The sequence below is a fragment of the Sarcophilus harrisii genome, chromosome 1, assembly GCF_902635505.1.
Source record: "Sarcophilus harrisii chromosome 1, mSarHar1.11, whole genome shotgun sequence".
NCBI classification, from domain to species: Eukaryota; Metazoa; Chordata; class Mammalia; order Dasyuromorphia; family Dasyuridae; genus Sarcophilus; species Sarcophilus harrisii.
The window spans coordinates 337,906,666-337,928,963 of NC_045426.1; the positions used below are offsets into that span (position 1 = coordinate 337,906,666).

Genomic DNA, 22,298 nt, shown 5'->3' on the forward strand with positions numbered 1-22,298 from the left:
GAAATGGGAGCCTTTCATAAACTATCTAAATTCTCTCAATCTCAATTCCAGTTACCCAGATGGCTCACCAGTTGCTTTGCAGAGTCTCTTCATCCCTCACCAGTTACTGCCTTTACTTGGGTTGTGCACAATTTACTTGACTGATTGCAAACTTTTCTCAGCTGGCTTATTTCCTGGGCTCAATTAATCTTCTATCTTTGCCAGCCCATTTCCATTTTTGCTTTCTTCAAATATCTCTCTTTGGGAATTTACCAAATCAAAGTGGGAGTTCCTGAGTCAAATCCAAAGACCACTGGAGAACTCTCCCAGGGGTGCCTGCCCAAGAATTCAGTACAGGAGAGACCCCTCCTGAACAGGAAATATCCTGGTTGAGTCCCCAATCTATGTGGGACAGTACCCATCACAAAAATAATCAGAGACTCTCAGAGTAAGAAAAAGCAAAAAGGGGATTATTATTGATGTAATATAGCTTCTAGGAGAGATAGCAATAATTTTGAGGCCTCCTGATCTTGGGGGGACATTGTTCTGGCAATAAATCAGTGATTCTAGATCTTCTCGCATTGGAGTCTGCCTTACAAAACTCCTATAAATCAGACTTCTGAGACAATAGTAAATAGACCACTTCTCATTTCATTGCTGACTGTCAGACAGATAATCTGTTGGTCAGTGATAACCAAATTCTGGAGATCACTCTTCCATCCTATCTATGGGCCATAGAATTAGCTTGTTAATGATAGAAAGCTGGATAAATGTATCTCCTTGCTTCTATTTTCTCTGCTGAATTCTCTTGAAATTCAGTCTGCTTGTAATAGCATTACAATTACAATAAACTTTGCTCCTTGACTAAGGAAATGGGTTCAAGCCTGCAAATTCTTTTGAGACATCTCTGACACTGGTCTGAGACTCCAAACTTTGGGGGTCCCCTTCCCAAGCTCAACATTATGATCTCATGAGAAATGACATATCCTATCAGACAAGGTGTTTGTCAATAAATGGAGTGCAAAGTTAAAACAGCAAAACAAGATTAAATAGCCTGAACACAGAAACTCTCAATGCTGTGCCTGACCTTTTCTCTCATTGTTTGGGGGAGTCCAACATTCTCATTGCAGAAATCTAACCCAGAAACAAAAGAATAAATTGCCTTTAAAAGAGGTATTTAAATGCCTCTTTAATTTAATATTATATTATATATTATACATATAATATAATATAATATAATAAAATAATAAATTTAAATTAATAAGCATTTATTAAGAAGTGGTAGGAAACAGGAGAGGCTAAATACCTATAAGGTTGTTTGTAGTTTTTAACTACAGCTCTACTTGTTATAAAGTCTCAAGTCACAATTAAGGTATAGTTTAAAGTTATATTCTCATGAGGGTGTCTTTAATCAGTCAATTCCATATATACCCAAATCTTAAAGCATCGTGTCTGCTGATTGGTATACTTTCAAGGCTGTCTTGATTTCTCATCATTACTGTAGTTCTTGCAAATTCTAACGTTTGCCTCACTATATGTGGATGGCTAATCACTGCGGAACCTGGATTTCATTGTAACAGCTGCATTTTACATTCATCCATAATTAAGTGTCTTGTCATTTTGGGATTTGAAAGCAAGCTCTGAACAAAAAGGATTTTCCCTAATCTGGACCATTAATCCCAGTTTGGGTTTCAGACACCGATGCATTTGATTTTGTAGTTTAGAGAAGTTGTGTTTAATCAAGCCAAAGTTACTTAGAGCTGCAGAACCTCCAAGGTCATCTTAACCAAAAAGGGTTGCTATTTTTAGAAAATAGTGTGCAGTTACTGTTGGGAGATTCTCATGTGCTAGAATTACTTCCAGTAGTGTTTGTTTGCTGAGCTGGATGATTCTGGAATCTGTTTTGTGTTTTTATGACAAGGTGAGCAACTTTGAGCCAGCAATGTTATAAGTGCTACCATTTGAAGATTTGTCCACAAATCTTTAGGCACTCTACCAGATCTAATCCTTAAATATATTCATTTTTACTTCATATTTATAGGGGATGTTATAGATCACACCTATATGATCTAATGGTTTTCTCTACTTTTTTAAAGTCTAAATTCTGCAATCAGTTTGAGATCTTGTTTTTACTGAGTGCATAGAGATCTTCTACCTTTGTCTGCAAAGTATATACAATCATCAATTTGAAATTGTATTGACCAACTAGTAATATCCATCTGTAGAATCACTTTTTGGGTTGTGACTCTACTCATAAAATGTTTATAAGAAAATGTTACAAATTTCCTTAATTGATCCTATTAGCAATGAGTTTCACAGTTCATAAAGAATTCTCCTTCCAATTTTATGTGGTAGCTTATTGCAAGGTCATTGTTTCCATTTGTCAGATGAGGAAACTGAGGCAGGAGTGGTATGGCATGATAACAGTCAGTCTACCATATGCTCAAAGCTCTAGTAAATGCCAGAGTCATAACTTGAATTCAGATTTTCTTACTTTATCTTCAGTGCTCTAAAGTTTGCATAATGGACATGTGGATAGCACCTATAAGTTCCTTGGATTTCAGCAAAGACCTTTCACGACTTTTTGGTTCCACAGGGAGCAGTTGAAGGATTATTATTTTATGTCTATCTTACATCAAGGTAGGTGCCAGAGAGAGTAGCTTCTCAGTGGATTGATAGAGATACTCTATGAAGAATAAAACTGAAAAAAGGTAGCAAATCAACATGCCAGGATGTTAACCATAAATGCAGGATGCCAACAAGAAGTCAGGAACATGGGAGAGGATAAAATTGAATGACAGGGAACTAATGATAATTACTTTCTAATTAATGATAATATCATAATAAAGACATTAAAATACACCTAAATGATTGGGGAAAGGCTGAACAAATTGTAGTATGTGAATGTAATGTACTATTATTATTTCTTAAGAAATGATAAAAGAGATGTTTGTAGAGAATCTCAATATCTCAGTATGAACTGTTGCAGCATGCATCATTAATAAACAGAATGGAGGGAATGATCTATATAAAGACAGCAACACTAAAAAAAAGCAACCTTGAAAGACTTGAGAACTCTGATGAAGTTTGTCTTCAGAAGATTTATGATGAAGCATGCTTCACCCCTGATTGAGAGGGATGGATTCAAAGTGAAGAAAGGGGTATACATTTTTGGATAAGGTCATTATGTGCATTTGTTTTAACTAAGCTTATTTGTTAGAAGATTATTATAAATTGTTACATATAGTATATTGGCATAGATAATATATATATTACAAGATTACAAGTTGTAAATAACCAAACTCATTTGTATGATGTAACTTATTTGTTATATTCTCTCTCTTGGTTTTTAACTGGGAGGAGTTCGGGGGTTAGCAATAATTTTAAAAAATGGTGATTTTGTAACATTAAAAAACAGAAGAAAACATAAGAAAATTCTGAAGAAAGCACAGACAGAACCATACTTTAAAAGAAGCACTTTGAAATAGAGACTCACAGTTTCATATGGAGTTGTTTCTTGGTGTTCTACACTGTGAATTTAAATGTTCTTTTTTTGGTAACAAATTAAAAAAAAATATGTGGGTGTTGTAGTGTCACCACAAGGAATGAATTCCAGAAATGTTGGACATGCTCATCAGTTGACCATGTCCAGTCTTTGGGAATGAAAAGATTGGGTGACCACTAACAAATGTGTATGAAGCATTATGTGGTTGTCTTTAAACTACTTAGTGATCTCACTCATGAACAGAAGGTTGCAGAACTGGAAACAGAAAGGCAAGAACGTTCTTCCTTTGATGTTTCTGAAAGGATTTGAAAGTTGTTCAGATGAGAAGTGTGCTGATCAATTGCCTCAAACTTGTACAAATGCTGCATCATGCCAATCCAGATCAATTCTTAGCTTAAAATCTGGGGAGCAGTTGTTTCAAAAGAGTCATAGATCTCAGAAAGCTACTTCATTTGGGAGTGGAGGAATTAAAAGATAATGACATTTATTAATTATCCCATCCATGAATTGGAATTTATGGCTTTGAAGTGGGTATTAGTGAAAAGAGAATTCTGAGGCCATTTGAGAAAAATAGTTATTAATAACCAATGATTTAAGGAGATCCTAGCCCAGTGGCCCTGATGGTGACACCTGAAGCACTAACACCCATGGTTCCTGGATATGGCAGCAGTTAAAAATTGAGCCTGTTCCTTATTTCTTGCTCAAGCTCTAGGGTCTTGCTTCTCTGCTGCTTTTCAGTCCCTATTATTATGTAATGCCAGAGAAACTGAGGCAGGAGAGAGATTAGAGAGTTTTCAATAGTTTATTAATTGGAGAGTATAATTGACTGGACAGGACTCTCATCTCAAATTATCCAGTCAGATAGAGATAAAGATATACTGGGACCAAGGAAACCATGTTGGTCCCAGGGCTGTCATCTCAAAGAATCTAGCAATGAATAGGAGCTTCCCCATTCTTTAAATAACCCTAGAAACAAAGACCCAAAAAGGCGGGAAGGCTTCTGTCAGGTTGGGGGGAGACCATAACTCCTAAAAGCCCAGAGATAGGATGTCTGAATACCCAGAGATAAAGATGTCAGCGAGGTATCTTGGAATATTTTAGAGGGATATTGTAAATTCTTGAGGACAGGGGAGGGTCAGGAGTTCTGCTCTCTTGTTTATCTTGCTAGCAATTTATAACCTTAGAGTAAACGGTTCCCAATCTTAATGGACCAGAGTGGGTTTTTACGACTAAGGGGATTTGACAGAACAGTTAAGGAAACTGAGACAAAGGAAACTAGTTCAGGGAAACCGAGTCAGAACAGTTAAAGAGAACTGTGGCATAACAACAGGAGAGAAAAAAAAAAAACAGAAAAAAGAAGTGAATCTAGCATGTGTTGATTTACATTCAATCTCTGGGGAGATTCTTTTTCTGGATGCAGATGGTAATTTTCTATCCAAAGTTTATTGGGTTTGCCTTTGATCACTGAATCACTGAGAAGAACCAAATCTTTCATAATTGATTATTGCACAATCTTGCTGTTACTGTATACAATACATTTCTGGTTCTTCTTTTTTCACTCAGCATCAGTTTATGTAAATCTTTCCAGACCTTTTTAAAATCAGCTTGTTCATCATTTTTTATAGAGCAATAATATTCCATTACCTTAATATATCACAACTTTTTCAGCTATTTCCCAATTGATGGGCATTTACTCATTTTTCAATTCTTTGTTATCACAAAAAAAACTGCTATAAACTATTATTGCACATGTGGATCCTTTTGCCTCCTTTATGATTTCTTTTTTTCCTCAAGGGATTTCCCCTCCCATTTGTCCAATTCTGCTTTTTAAGGCATTCTTTTCCTCATTGACTTTTTCTGCTTTACCATTTGGCCTAGTCTGTTTTTTTTTTTTTTTAAGATATCATTTGTATTTTTTGGTTTGTTTTTCATGATTTTTTGCATCACTCTCATTTCTCTTCCCAATTTTTTCTCTACCTCTCTTACTTGATTTTCAAAATCTTTAATGGCTCTTCCATGATCTGAGATTAGTATTTTTCTTAGACATTTTGAATGTAGCAATTTTAACTTTGTTATCTTCTGAGTGTGTTTTAATTTTCCTTCTCATTATAATAACTTTCTATGAACAGAATCTTTTTCTATTGTTTGCTCATTTTCTCAGTATATTACTTAACTGTTAACTCTTTGCATCTGCATGAAGATATGCCATACTCTGGGAACCAGAGTCACTCATTGACTATGTGCTCATGCTCATCTCTTCATATTGGTCAATAGAGAGATGATAAGGGATGAAGGGGCAACAAAAATAGCTGGGAGACTTTCCATGTAATTGAGACACCTCCATCACACTGGGATTGGCCATCATAACAAGGAAAAATAAGGATGGAGGTCTTCTAGGTAGCTTCCTATGAACCAGCAATTGAATTTACAAAGTACAGTTCATAGCTCTGAATCCTTCTATGAGAACTTACTACCTCTGTGGAATCATATACAACTGATTAATATTGATTGAAATAAAATAAGGCCCCAATAAACCATCTATCCCAGAGAAGAGGTTAAGAATGTATCATGAAAAGCTTGGTAAGCAGTTTGTCTTTACAGGAGGTCCAACATACACTTCTTCAAATTATGTTCTGCTGAGACCTGTGTTCCATGCCTGTAATCTCCGCTGCTGAGACAGGTGGCTCTCTTAAGCTCTGCCTGGAGTTCTGAGCTGCAATGGCTTAACTCAATAGGGCATTTGCACTAAATTTGGCATTCATATGGTGAATTCTCAGGAGTAGGGACTACCAGGTTGCTTAACAGAATAAGTCAAAGCTCTCTACTTTGTCCTCTTCTGAGTGGGCAAATACCTTTTTTGAAGTCCTTCCAATCTCTCTTGAGCTGGAGAGTGGTTACATTTCATCAGACTTTGTTCAGAAGCTTGGTTTCATGTGATTTTTTGAGGAAAATTGGGAAAGCTGGAGCAGCTTCCTGGTTTTACTCTGCCATCTTGGCTTTGTTCTTGGCACTCTCTTGGCTCCACCCTCAGATCTCCTATTTTATTGTGAAAGAAGGATCCTTTATTTGATTCTCTTGAGAAGCTGGTGTACTTCCAAGTAGGACATACAGAATAAAGAATCAGGAGCAAGCTTTATACTGTTAGTTTGCTTCCTTACCCCTTCCTTTAAGGTTCAATTTTTGTCTCCAATAGTCTGAAACTACCACAAGATGTATCTGATACTGTGCTGAGCTGATTAAATCCTAGAACTGATTTAATTACTTAACGAATGGGCATTCTGAGTCTTTAGTTTTCTCCAAGAGGCTAAAGGCTGACCACTGTTCTCATTCAGGCTATAAGATACCTGGCTTTGTCTTGTAACTGTATACCTTTCCTATTAACAGTAGCTGCACAACTTAATTAAACTTGAGTGCCATTTTATTTCTATTAGACTAATATAAAAGATCAGGGCATTTCCTGTAGGAGGTAGTATTTGAATTCATCATTAAAAAATGAGTAGAATTTCATCAGGAGGACCCAGAACCAATTGGGTCCAGTGACCAGATATAGATCAGGACTGAAGCAGTATCCATTCAAGAATTAAGACTGGGGCAGCTAGATGGCTCAGTGAATAGAGCACCTGCCCTGAATCAGGAGGACCTGTGTTCAAATTTGGCCTCAGACATTTCCTAGCTGGCTAAGTCACTTAACTCCAACTGCCTCAGCAAAAACAAAACACAAAACAAAACAAAAAAGGAATTATGGCTAAGTAGCAATTAAAGCAAAGAATCTTCTCTTTCATCTAGTCAAAAGAAAAAAATGTAAGTAAACAAACATAAATAAATAAATGTGTAAAGGGAAAACCCTCAGAGTTTCTGGCCAAAGCAGAAATGCTTGCTAATTACATTCAATTTGAGGCAATCAGGATCCAAATGGGCCAACAGGTCAATCAGGTAGGAAAAGGGTGGTAGAGGACAAGAATGTAAGGTCTAAAGCATTAATAAGCTAGGTGGCAGATAGAATGTTGGACTGGGAGATGGGAGGACTTAAGTACAAATCAAGCCTCAAATACTTATTAGCTGTGTGATCTGAGCAATTTTCTCCACTCTAAAACGGGGAATAATAGTTTTATTTATCATCCAGGATTATTGTAAGGATCAAGTGAAATGATATTTGTAATGTTGTTAGTGTAATTCCTGGCACATAGTAGGTGCTTAAGAAATGCTTATTCCTTTTTATGAAATTTGGGTTTAATGATGGATTCTGTCGTTTGTCTAAGGATCAGCCTAAGTAGATCTGCACAAGGTCATCCCTACCTTGTCTGCAAGGGAATCAATTGTTGGACTATATCAGTAGCCAAAGATATGTGACAGGTTATGTGTACACATTTGTGCCTTCCTGCATGTGTGTTGGAAGGTACACATGTGGGTGGGACTGCTTCCTGAGTTATATTTACCCATGTCCTGCTCCTTCTTTTGATTTTTAAAATCTATCAGGATAGACTTGGCTCTCTTCAACAAAGAGGTGATTCAAAGCAATTCCAACAGACTGCTGGAAATAGCCATTCATATCCAGAAAGAGAACTCTGGATCCTGAACGTGGATCAAAGTATAATATTTTCACCTTTTAATTGTTTGTTTGTTTATTTTTTCTTGTGTTATTTCTTCACTTTGTGATCTGATTTTTCTCTAGCAGCATGACAAATATGGAAATATGTTTAGAAGAATTGCTGATGTTTAATCTATATTGGATTGCTTGCTATCTATGGAAGGAGCTGTGGGGGAAGAAGGAAGAACAATTTGGAACACAAGACTTTGCAAAACTGAATATTGAAGACTATCTTTACATATATTTGGAAAAATAAAAACCTATTTAAAAACAAAAACAAAATAAAAACTATCATGAGCAACCAGTTGTCTCTTAATTGACTAAGTAAGCAGCTGCACATGTGTTCTGTGATAGGAGCACTGTCCCAAAGTCCTACCACATTTAGGCAAGGCTAGTTTTTTTTCAGGGTCTTGAAATAGGACTTAATTTTCTTAGGAGACTTTGAGTTAGTGTACTGATAGAGCTGCTTGCTGGTATAAGGCACAAGGGCATGAGACATCAGTAGTTCCCCCTTCAATCATCACAGCATCTAGATGGTCCTGTAGATAGAGATCTAGGACTCTAATCAGAAATATCTGAGTTCAAAGTTGTCCTCAAATTTACTCATGCTGATTGTCAGACAGAAGACAGAGCTCAAATCATCACCACATTCCAACTTAATAGAGAGGAAGGAGAAAATAAGCAGACCTTTATAAGCTGCTTGACTCTGGGCAAATTACCTGACCTCTGCTTGCCTCCTGCGTTTTTGTGAGTAAAATGCTCACAACATTGCCTAAGCAATATCTATACAGCAATAGTAGCTATTTCTTGTTGTTATTATTTTTGTGGTTATTACAATAATAACAGAAATAAGATAAAGATAAGGAAGCTGCATCCATCTGGGTCAAAACTGCACTTATCTGAATATCTTTTCCATGTTCTAGACATTTTTCCTCGTAAGGCTAAATAAGCCCCCTTTTCTTAACTATTTTACCAGTATCTCATTTCATCAAAGTCTCAAAGCTGAGCTGATACAGTGGTCTAGGCTGGATGACTATAGTGTGCCATTTCCACTCATGTCAGAAGATGGGAAGTGCATTGGGGATGAAAACTTTTCCCAAGAGCTGCAGTGTTCTTCACTGTTCACCAGGTGGTGCTCCAACCTCACAGGAGTAATCCACTCTCTGTTAGTCTCTATTCAAGTGAATGACTGTAATATCCCAGTATATAAAAATACAACTAGTATATAAAAATATGCTTTAAAAATGATATCCCTCTCATACCTATTTCCATCCCCAATTTTCTATATTTAGAACCATTCCCATTTCTTCCCACTGTCCCATTTATAGAATTTGGCAATTAATTTTTTTTTTTTAAGAATTTATTGTGTTTTGTGAAATAACAAATGCGTAAAGAACTTTCAAATCAAAGAGTTTCAGGGTTTGTTAAAACAGGATCAACTCTCCTTACTACCATGACCTGCTAAATGTATCCTTTTAGTCAGGTTAAAGAAGAATGATTCATATGGAATAACAAGTTTTATAACCTGAGTTTTCTTCAATTGCTTTGATGAAATTATTTTTAATTAATTAAATTTAATTTTTATTTTATTATTTTATTAATATTATTATATAATTATACATAATAAAACGTATAGTGATATAATTAATTTATTAAAGTTAATTTTTAATTAATTTAATTAATTAAGAAACATCGGAACTGGCACTGAGTAGCCATGGTTTCTGGTTATCCTAATTTTGTTCACTTGAGTTCTCTACAATTGGTTTGTCTTCCCATGTACCTATTCCTATTTTTTTCTTTTAAGTTTTCAGAATTCTAAAGATGTACATGTATGTGGTTTGCAGAGCGCTACTCTGTTGGAGCCACTTGGAAGGAAATGTGGACTGTGATAGATGTCTCTTTGCCATCATAAGACTACAGAACTTGGATGTAGAGGACCGAAGATAGTGGGGAACTCTGGGAAAAGCATACTTGAAGCAAGGATACTTACAGCAGGATGTTTACTCAGTGTGATTGATGAGATTATGGTTCTCTAGATCACATATACTTAGTGTGAAATAATGATGTAATCACTCTAGTTGGCATATACTTAGTGTGATCTGGTGATGTAATGGTTCTACAGTTGGCACATGCTCAGTGTGCTATAGTGATGTAATCATACTAAGGTATATAGTATGAAAGAACTGAAAATGAGAGACTCCATCTTTGACCATGCTCATGGTGGTTCTCCTCAATTTACAATTTTTTTGCTACCAGAAAAAAGAGTTGCTATAAATATTTTTGTACAAAAATGACTTTTATCTTTTCCCCCTATCTCTTTGGAATTCAATCCTAGTAGTGGTATTGCTGGATCATTAAGTATGCACTGTTTTATAGCCCTTTGAACATAATTCCAAATCACTCTTGAAAATGGTTGGATCCATACACAAATGCACCAATTGTATATGTGTATCCCCATTTCCCCACATTCTTTTCTTTTTTTTTTTCTTTTTTTAAAAATTTTATTATAGTAACTTTTTATTGACAGAATCCATGCCAGGGTAATTTTTTTTTACAACATTATCCCTTGCACTCACTTCTGTTCCGACTTTTCCCTCCCTCCCACCCTCCACCCCCTCCCCTAGATGGCAAGCAGTCCTATATATGTTGAATATGTCCTAGTATATCCTAGATACAATGTGTGCAGATCCAAACAGTTTTCTTGTTGCACAGGGAGAATTGGATTCAGAAGGTAGAAATAACCCGGGAAAAAAAACAAAAATGCAAACAGTTTACATTCATTTCCCAGTGTTTTTTCTTTGGGTGTAGCTGCTTCTGTCCATCATTGATCAATTGAAACTGAATTAGGTCTCTTTGTCAAAGAAATCCAGTTCCATCAGATTACATCTTCATAGAGTATCATTGTTGACGTATATAATGATCTCTTGGTTCTGCTCATTTCACTTAGCATCAGTTCATGTAATTCTCTCCAAGCTTCTCTGTATTCATCTTGCTGGTCATTTCTTACAGAACAATAATATTCCATAACATTCATATACCACAATTTACCCAACCATTCTCCAATTGATGGGGATCCACTCAGTTTCCAGCTTCTAGCCACTACAAACAGGGCTGCCACAAACATTTTGGCACATACTGGTCCCTTTCCCTTCTTTAGTATCTCCTTGGGGTATAAGCCCAGTAGAAACACTGCTGGATCAAATCTCCACAGTCTTTTCAACATTTATTATTTTCCTTTTCTGTCATTTTTGTCATTCTGCTATGTATGAGGTGGTGATTCAGTGTTGTTTTAATGTGCATTTCTCTAATTCATAGTGATTTAGAGCATTTTTTCATATGTCTCTAGACAACTTTGATTTCTTCATCTGACAACTGTCTGTTTATATCCACTGACCATTTATAAATTGAGGAATGTCTTATATTCTTATAAATTTGACTCAATTCTCTCTATATTTCAGAAATAAAGTTTTTATCAGAGATACTTGCAAAATTTTCCTCATCCCAGTTTTTTGATGTCCTAAATTTTGGTTACTTTGTTTTTGTTTATGCAATCCCTTCTAATTTAATATAATCAAAATTATCCATTTTATATCTTGTAATGCTCTTTATCTTTTGTTTGATCCTAAATTCTTCTTATCCATAGATTCAACAGGTAAACTATTCCATACTCCCTTAATCTGCTTGTAATATTGTCCTTTATGTTAAAATTATGTGTCTATTTAGACCTTATCCTATCCCAACTATTGTCATTTGCTACTATGTAATATGTACCTAATATATCCTATGGATCTATCACTCTTTTTCTTAACCAGTATCTGAATGTTTCAATGATCATCCCTTTATAATATAGTTTGAGAGCTGGTATGGCTAGGTCACCTTCCTTCACAATGTTTTTTTCACTTTTGTTCTCCCAGGTAAATTTTGTTATTATTTTTATATCTCTATAAAATAATTTTTTGTTAGTTTGATTGGTATGGCACTGAAAAATTAGATTATATAGAATTCTTTTTTATTGTATAGTTATATATTGTATATTTATTTTTCCAATTGTTTAGAATTTAACTTTATTTGTATGAAAAGTGTTTTGTATTCATATATCTCCTGGGTTTGCCATGGGAGGTAAACTCTCAAGTATCTTATCTTATCTATATTTATTTTAAATGGAATTTTTCTTTATTTCTTGCTGCCTGAATTTGTTGGCAATATATAGAGATGCAGATGATTTATCTGGGTATATTTTTTTATCCTGCAACTTTGCTAAAGTTCTTAATTATTTCAATTAGTTTTTTAGTTGGTTCTTTAGGATTCTCTAGAATGCCACGTACAACATCATATCATCTGCAAAGAGTGATATTACTTCATTGCCTATTCCAATCCTTCAATTTTTTTCTTCTCTCATGGTTATAGATAACATTTCTAGTACAGTATTGAATAATAGTGGTAGTGATAGGCATCCCGGGTTATTCCTGATCTTATTGGGAAGACTTACAGCTTATCCTTATTATAGATAATGCTTGTTTATGGCTTTAGATAGATACTACTTATTATTTTAAGGAAAACTCCATTTATTCCCATAATCTCTGGTGTTTTTTGAAGGAATGGATGTTGTATTTTGTCAAAGACTTTTCCCATAACCATATGGTTTTTGTTGGTTTTGTTATTGATGGGATCAATTATGTTATATTTTCCTTAATTTTGAACCAGTCCTGCTATAAATTCTATCTGGTCATAATGAGTGATATTCATGACACATTGCTGTAATTTTCTTGTTAGTATTTCATTTAAATTTTTTATGTCAATATTCATTAGGAAATTTGGTCAATATTTTTCTTTCTCTGTTTTTGTTCCTCTTGTTTTGTGCCTTGGCTCCATATTTGTGTTATAAAAAAGTTGGGAGGATTCCTTCTATGCATATTTTTTCAAGTATCTAATGTTTACTGAAATTTTCAAATACTTTATTGAAATTATCAGTTTGGTAGAATTCATTTGTGAGACCAATTCCAATAGCCTTGTGATGGAGAGAGCCATCTGCATGCAGAAAGAGGACTGTGGGAATTGAATGTGGATCAAAAAATAGTATTTTCACTTTTTTGTTGTTGTTTTCAGGTTTTTTGTTTTCTTTCTCATTTCCTTTTTTGTTCTGATTTTTCTTGTGCAGCATGGTAATTGTAGAAATATGTATAGAAGAATCATATATGTTTAACATATATAGTATTACTTGCTGTCTAAGGGAGGTGGTAGGGGGAAAGAAGGAAGAAGAAACTTTGGAACACAAGGTTTTACAAGGGTGAATGTTGAAAACTATCCATGATTATGTTTTGAAAATAAAAAATTAAATAAAAAAAGTCCCCAGTGATGCTAATTTTTCTTCCCATACTATTCTTACATTGGGGGAACATTTTTTCTGTATCATAATAATACTGGAATTTAATGTGACATGTTCAGGGTTAGTTCCTTGCCAGTATTCTGGAGATTCTTTTTGTGTCTATCATCACTTGTTATCCTAATTATGATATGTCTTATCCTGGACTGTAGTTTTAGGTTGATTTGTTTTATTAAATATTTTGGAGGAATTGATGATTATAAGATTCATCCATGTTTGTCTTTCATTCTGTTTGGGTAGTTGAACCTATATGGCTTTTAATTCTTTGGAAAACTCCATAATTTTCATGAAAAATATTTTTTTTTTCTAATTATCAGTCTGTCAATTGGCAGTTAAGTGCCTATTATGTGCCAAGGACTATGCTAGTCACTGGGATTACTTGTTCTATCTTGTCTGAAATTCTCTTAACTTGTGTTGGTGGATTTTGTTTGTTCAGATTCTTTGGTATTTTCTCCATCTTAGTTGTTGTTAATAAATAAATAAATTACTCCCAACTTAAAAAACAAAGAATTTACTTATGAATTCATCTGCTTCTGGAATTCTTTTCTTGGGGAGCTCATTGATGACTTGTTTAGCTCCTTTTTTCTAAAACAGGGTAATTGCCTCTTCTGTAAATCTTGGCAATTCATATTTATATATTCTTCCATTTTGCTTAGGTTGTCAGATTTATTGATATAAAAATGGTCAAAATAGGTCCTAATAATTATTTTCTTTTCTTTTTCATTGGTGGTGAATTTACTCCCTTTCATTTTTGATAGTGGTAATTTGTTTTTGTTTTCTTTTGAATTTCTGAAAATTCAAAGTATGAAATGAAATGAAAAGTATGGTACAATGCCAGGTTTTGGGGGGAGGTGCTTTGTTCCTTATTTTATCATTTAAATAAATTTATTTGCTTAGTCTGGCTCAATATTAAAGAAGAATAGATAAGTTGAGGCTTTTGAGCTCTATTTTAGAAATATAGAACCACAGATCATCTTGAACCTTAAGTAGTCACTTTTTAGATGATCCAACTTGCCTGTAGGAGTTAGGGTGTGGGCAGTCCCAAAGAAACTCTTCATATCAAGTCTGAAAGTTGAAGTTGATAATAATAAAGTTTCTTTCCAATTCTAATAATCATTCAGTGATAGTAGGGATTACCTTCTCTTCTAAAATGGCTTAAAAAGACTTGAGATTACATGTCAGAAGTGGGAAGAAGGCAGAATCATACATAGAGACGAACAGCATTTGATCATTCTTTTTGGCTGTCTCTTGGGATTTTTGAGGCTGAACTTTTTCTTTGAGTTTTTCTGTTAGGTAGCCAGAAGGAAGAGAGTTCTTTGCTTCTCTTCCCCTTCTGAGATGAGAGTGCTCCCGGAACTCAGTGGAAGAGGAACCCTAGAGAGATTTGTTAAATTGCAAATTCAAAGCAGGCAGGAAAAAGTGATAAAGAAATTCTTATTCTTAAAACTTGTGCAATCCTTCCCACTTTATTACTCCTTTTTACTGGTTGGGTGGAGGGGTTTGGTTTGTGTGTTGACTGATTGTTTAAAAAAAAAAATCAGAGTCTGTCTCTGTAAAGGTGTGATTAATGAAGAAAAAGATAGAAAAAGTGTTTTTGTGTAAAGGAAGATATTTACATTCACAAAAATGTGAGATATTGTTACTGTTATTGGATGTACATTTTGATAAGCCATCTGAGTAGAAAAAGAACTTTGTTTTAATGTATTCTGCTAAAATATGTATATAGAAACAGTATTTAGATGGACTTTTGGATACTTTTAGAGAAAAATAGTTTGTGGTATATATTTAAAGACTGTTAACACTATGCAGTAACACTTAATTTACACATTAATCTTATAAAGGGGCGGAGGATATTCTTTTATTTATGGAAAATATATGAATATGAAGGAAACATTTTAAGGGTTCCTAAGAGACAGAGTAGCCCAGTGAGATTTCAGCTGAGGCAAAATTAGGTACTTCTTCTAATTTTCATATTTGACATGGTGCCTAAAGGAGGAAAAGTAGGGAGACATTTTTAGCTCTATTTGTAGTTCTTTTGGTATCCTAGTGATACCTGGCTGAAAGAATGGACTTTAACTTTGGTGCTGTGAGCCCTGTTCTTAATGGACAATGTAGCATCCAAATGAGTGAAGAACCTGGAATCTTCTATCTAGTTTAAAGATAGTCACGTTGATGACCTTGGCAACTGTCTGCAATTTGCATCAACAACTAATACTTTCTAAACTCATTTTTAAAGGAAATCGTTAATTCAATAATAAATAAAAGCTTTGTTTGAGTAGGAATACAGAAAATTTCCTTAGTTGAAGAGTGGTAAGGATGAACAGTCATATAGTGATTAGAGCAGAGAAGCAGGCTTGTGTTGTTTCTGAACAAGAATGTTGAAACTGCAATCTAGAGTCATGAGTTATACAAAGCATATACATTTTCCTTCTAGACAGTATACTCTAGATCAGGGTTGTTAACCTTGGAGTCTGTCAACTTGTTTTTTAAAAATTTAAACTTTTTTATTTAAAAATATTTTTATAACATTTTCAATACCACTGACTTTCTTTGTAATCCTATCATATTTAATACATTTATCAATTTCCATTCTGAAAAAGGGTCATAAGCTTCTTCAGATTGCCAAAGGGCTCTATGTCCCAAAGTTAAGAATTCCTGCGGTAGATCATATTTCTTAATATATGTTGAAACTGTGGCCAGCTCAGGTAAGAGTAAAATTCGGCCAGAGAGGGCTAGAAGTAAAGGGGGGACTTTTCATGCATTGTCAGAATGACTGTGGTGGTCAAATTATATTCTTTATCCCTAGAACAGATTAATTATTTATATTGTATGATAGTCTGATGCTCATTATAAATAGAAGAAAACAGGGAAATGGTTCAGATATGGGTACATAAAGCTCTCAGAAAAGTACACGCTCCAGGACTCTTTACTGACACTGACTATCACAAAATCTTGTTAGGAGGAGCCAGCTGATGGCTACAGTGGATAGAGTGCTCGTGCTGGAGTTGGGAAGATCTGAGTTCAAACTGAACTTCAGATAATAGCTGTGTGATCTTGGACAAGTCTTTAATATCTTTTTGAGGATAATAACAGCACCTCTTTCCCAGAGTATTTGTAAATCCTATAAGATAATAAATAATATTTGTGAATGCTTAGCCATAGTGGCTAACACATAGTAGTTCTTATATAAAAGCTAACTTTTATTATTATGGGAGGGGACTGATGATGTATTTGAAAGAAAAGGTCACAAATTGCTATCATTGCTCCCATTTGCTTTGGGTTTCACAGTTTACACATTATTCTCCTCCTAATCCTATGAGGTAAGTCAGTTCACAATTATCTACCTCATTTAACAGATGAGAAAACTGAGTCAGGGATAGGGTTGGGTGGTTAGAGCCAGTCTGCCATGGCCCCATAGCTCTAGCAAGTGTCAGAATCATAACTAGAACCCAGGATTCATCACTCTATCCTCAGGCATCCAATACTCTAAAATTTAGAAAATGGACAGGTGGAAAGTATTCAAATGTTCCTTAGATTTGCGTATAGAGCTTGATGGTCCTTTGCCCCCACAGGAATCTATCAAAGATTTTCCATGTCCTGACCTTACTCAATTCCCCATTCCATAGGAGGTAGCCCCTATTTTCCATGTTTTGAGAATTTCTTTCATCAGTGAAAGCCTCTGTTACTACCACAATTGCTCGCATTCATTTAGTGTCAAAGAATAATGTTTACAACCTGAGACACAGCTTTTGCAGAAGTTTTATTGATTGACTAGACACCTAAATCTCCTCAGGATGTTTTCCCCTATCACAGTCTTAACTTCTTTCTTTCCTTTATTTTTAGCTGAGCAGCTACTGGGGGAGTCACATCACCTGGGTCATGAGTACCCTCTCCCCTTCCCTTCTAGGATCCTTAGGCCGATGATTGGTTCTAGAACTCTGGGAAAGTAACCCACATCAAGTAATATATAAGCTTACAAAAACAATTCAAGGTAAATACAGCATTAGATCTTTTACTAGAAGGGACAGGTGGTTTAGTATAATGGGTAATAGTTTTAAGATGCTAAGTTGTATGGTTATTAAGTTGGCGGGTCTTCACTGGGGCTCAGCTGAGGTGACTTAGGAAGCCTTTGCTTTGTTGTGAGGTATCTTCAGCAGAGGTCTTATTCAGGTAGAGTTATTTTATTTGTGGGTGCGTTATTTCAGGAATGAATTTCCAATCAAATGCCAGTTTCTTGATACATATAATGTCATATAAACCCTTGATGCCAGAGAGTGCCATCCCTTCCTGAGGGGGTGAGGCAGTGAACCTCTGGCCTGGATTTGCAACTGGCTCCCCAAATGTAAAAGCTCTCCCGAAGTTGGTTTCCATAGTGATTGAGTAGATGCAGAGATTATGATAGCCGGATACTTTTATTATGCTTTCCCCTTCCCAGAGGGTGAATTTCTCAGGATTGCCAGAAGAGAGTCCATATTTTTCACTCCATTTAGAATTAATTTTTATCTGCACACTGGAAGAAAGGGAAAGTTTTAAAATTACTTGGACCCATTATCTCCCTTGATGTTTGTCTCTACATAGGGAAACCCTTCACTAAAATGGATAGTAAATTATAGGAGAGAAGTTGGATGGTTTTCATGATTTCTGTCCAGGGGAATCTCCAAGAAAGGTGATCCTACAGCTTCCATTGCATGTTGCAAATTCAGAAAATCTTTTATGATATCTTATCTCTGTAGGGATATTTGTAAGACAAATATCCCTAGATATTTGTAGTAGAAAGAATTCTGAACTTGGAGCAAAGAGATCAGGGTTCATATTCTAGGTCATATTTGACCCTTCTTATCTGGGTGATGTTGAGCAAGTGACTTTAGCTCTTTAAGTCTCAGTTTCCTCATCTGTAAAGTTAAGGATAATACTAGTTGCAGTACCTATCTCACAAACTTATTATGGGGAAAACACTTTGGAAACTTAAAAGGGCTCAAAATGTAGATTGAAATTTCCCTGTCTCCAGTTCAAGATCAAGGCAAGTTTTTTTTTTTTAAATGAACCTGTTTCTCAGTTACAAAGTGAGATTGTTGAATATTATCTTTAAGATCTATCCCAGTTCTCACATTCTCTCTCATATGTTTTAGAGGCTCTTGCTACCCTTATATTCTGTTTTATATTCTAAGAGCTCTCCCAGCTCTTACTCTTCAAAGTTATGGCATTAGGGGGATCTGTAATACTATTAGTAACAAACCTTCACTGAGTGACTTCTATGTGATGGTCCATTATAAAGTGTGGATAGTAAGTGCCTATGGTTCTGTCATGGAATTCAGAGTTAGAAGGGCATTTAAATGTCATAATGTTCAACCCTTCCTATTTTACATATGAGGAAACTGAGGCCAGTGATATGAAATGATTTGCCCTAGAGGATATAGAAGTGTCTAGATAGTTCATAGATAACATGACCTATTCCCTTGACAATGCAGGGGACTCTCCTAGTGCATCTCTAATGTCTGCCCTGAATTTGGTCTGCAAGCCATGAATCCATCTTATCCCCAGGTTCAAAAAACTGAGTATCTCAATTTCTCTATACTTAGCATCCCAGAATAATAATAAGGGTATAGACTTGGAGTCAAAAGACCCAGGGTGTGATGCTTATTAACTTTGTATGTCTAAATAAGCAGTGACTTTGAAAATAATCTTTCTTGAGTTCTAATTCTCTCACCTGTGAAATGGGGATGATAGTAAAGAAACCACGTTATAAATCATTACTATTGAAATGATTTTCTGGAGGGATATCTTATTATTCCTTTTTGCTATATCATTTACCTGTTGCTAAGTCCTTCCCCTTCTGAGGTAATGAGACCAGATAGTCTATAGAAAAGAGAAACTGATCTAGAGTCAGTTGACTTAGTTTGAATCTTGGTCCTTCAATTTATTAACTAGATTTGAATTACTAACTTCACTTTTCTGGGCTTCTTGAAATATCTCAGTTTCTTCATTTGGAAAATGAGGAGCAGTGTTGGATTAGTTGACCTTTGAGGTCCTTCCCAGCTCTAGATCCTATGATCTGCAAAATGAAGGAGCTGGGCTCAATGATCTCAAAACTTTTTTCAGTGATGAAATTTTCTATTTTGTAATTATTCATTCATTCAACCACTCACTTTTTCATTTTCTCCCTCATGGCTTGGGGAAAAGGGCAGGAAATGAAAAGGAGAAGAGGGAAACTGAGACTTTTTCATAAACAGGGCAAAGAACAGTGGCTATCTGCATATGGGAGGGGGAGAATTCTGTCTAGTGTGCTTGGCCAAAGCTATTTAGAGGATCTGTGGATTCAGATATCATAGGAATACGGTCCCTAAGCTTGAGGTTTTCTAAGATTGGGTTTCCTGTGTTTCTGGGATGGAAGTAGAGAACCTAGAAAATGGGGAAGGTGGTGGACCTTCAAGTCTGTGCCTCCCCATGCAGGGGCCCTCTCACCCAGCCAATCCCAATGGTAAATCCTTTCTCACATATCACCTGTGTACAATCCTTGATTTAGTTTTCCAGTTCATGTCCTATGTCAGTATATCTATGTTAAGAAGGGAGAGGTTCTGTCTATATGCAAAATCCAGTATAGAATCTTATGCGTTTAGGAATGTGTGATCATTGTCTAAACGAGAAGAGACATTAGAACATAGAATGATGGAGTTAAAAGGGACCTTACAATCTGCAAATATTGTAGGTTGGAATAATATTGGAACAGACTCTGAGAATATAAGAGTTAGAAGGAATCTTGGAAATCATCTAATGCAATCCCATCATTAGACTAATGAGGAAACCAAAAATTAGAAAGATCATCACTTCTCCAAGTTTACATAGAAAATTAATGGTATCTTTGTGACTCCTAGGCCAGAACTGTGGTCTTCTGTCTCTCTGTCCAATGCTCATTGACCTTATAAAGTTTGTTTATAAAGGCCACCATTATTGTGGGAAGGTTGAGGTGGTCTGAGAAGCAGTGGAGGCTGCAGCAGTGGGATTTTGCAGTGTACAGCCTGACTTGTGACTGCAGGGAAACTTGGCTTGGGTGGAAGAGAGTTGGGGACTCCATGGATTCCACTTACCCCTTGAATTCGCCAAATAATCCCACGAAGAACTGAACAGCCTGGATTTTGCCTCCAGGTTTCTCTTCACCAGTGGAGAAAAAGCCATTCCCAATGCCAGAGAGCTGCTCAGAATGTACCCCTAGAAGGGACAGCAAGAAGAGAAGCTTTGCTCTGAGGTATGACATGGGGAGAAGCATTAGGAGTTTGGATAACCCTGCAGGCTTTGAGTGAGGATCACATTCCACTGAATTCAATTTGTGAAGTACCCACTATATGCACGACAATTTTCTAGGCAATGAAGATACAGTAAATAAAACAGTCCCTGTTCTTGTGGAACTTACATTATACTAGGGATGGGACATAGTATGTACACTGAGGAGAAAACAGGATATACTTTAAAGTGGGAGAGAACCACAATCTCTATGGTTAAATTAGAGGGAATCAAGGAAGATGTCATGAAGAAGGTGGAAGCTGAGTGAGCCTTGAAGGAAGATAAAGCTTCTGGGGCAATGATGACCCAATTCCAGGGAAAAGGAAAGACTCGTTTTGAATGTACAAAGATGGAGCCTTTCCTCTGGGCTTCCCTTAAAGACTTAGTACTTTAGCAAAAGCTTAAGGACATAATAAAGATAGTAGGTAAAAGGTGTTTCCCTCCACAAGAAAGATGTGAAGCATTTCTAAGGAATCCAGGGTTCCAAGACAACTCACACAGCTCAGGAACATGAAACAGTGTCTGAGAAGCAAGGTATCTGATGAAACACCAAAGGAGTCAGGATGCTCGTATTACACATCTAACATATTACAGGTTCTTAGATTTAGAGCTAGAAGGCAGCTGGAGATAATGATTTGTTATAATAGCAATAATGAAAATATTAATAATTGGGGTTATACAAATGACAAGATGGAGGACCAGAAATGTTTTGCAGCTCCTGGGGATCTCTCAAACTTCTCCAAAACAGAAGCTATGCAACAAAAATAGAACAACTTCAGTTCTCTCTTGGGTTTAGGACACCCAATATAGAAGAAAGTAACCCTTACCCCATACCTGAATTGATGTTCATTAAGCCTAAGCTTTGTCAGTACCCCATCCTCATTGTAGTGAGATTGCACTAGGAGACCCAAGGACCTGAGGGCTTCAAACAAACCCTAATTCTACACTCCCTATCCATACCTCTTCCATGGTACTGGGGAAATTCCAAATCCAGAATGCAGAAGTATGGATGGGCTGTAATATTTCACACACACATTTTACTTCTTTGCATTAGTACATGACCATTTGGTATTTGTGATTGTGAAATAAATATTTGGTGGGAGAGGAGTGAAGCTGGCTAGGTTAAACTATTATGTGACATTAAATTACTTCCCTGTACTCTCACCTTCTGAACAGAAGGTTTTTATCCTGGAATCAGCAAAATAATTGTCTCCCTAGACTAAAAATATCTGCTGTGTGAATGATATAATTCTTCTGCAGTGCCCTTCTAGAAGACAGAGCAACAAAAGCATTATTGATTACCCAGTTATGGTTGCCCTTCTGCTTTCCACAAAGGGAGGACTCTAAGTTTCCTTGGGGCTTGGCTTTGTAGGACTTTGTGGATTTAGCTAGAAATTCCTGTTATGCTTAAGACAAGGCCCCATGTCACATCATCCACATTGCTGCACCACCAGCTTGAGAGACTAGGAACTTAGAGCTTGGGATAACTTTTCCTGAAGCTCAGAGAAAATTCTCTCCAGCTTTTTCCAGGCCCCTTCTCTCACTAAATCCCACAAGAATCCTTA

At 35.9% G+C, this 22,298-nt stretch overlaps 1 pseudogene; it reads right to left on the minus strand.

Annotated features, from left to right (window-relative positions):
• Positions 1 to 1,394: 1,394 nt before the first annotated feature.
• Positions 1,395 to 4,133, minus strand: LOC116420495 (annotated as a pseudogene).
• Positions 4,134 to 22,298: the final 18,165 nt, after the last annotated feature.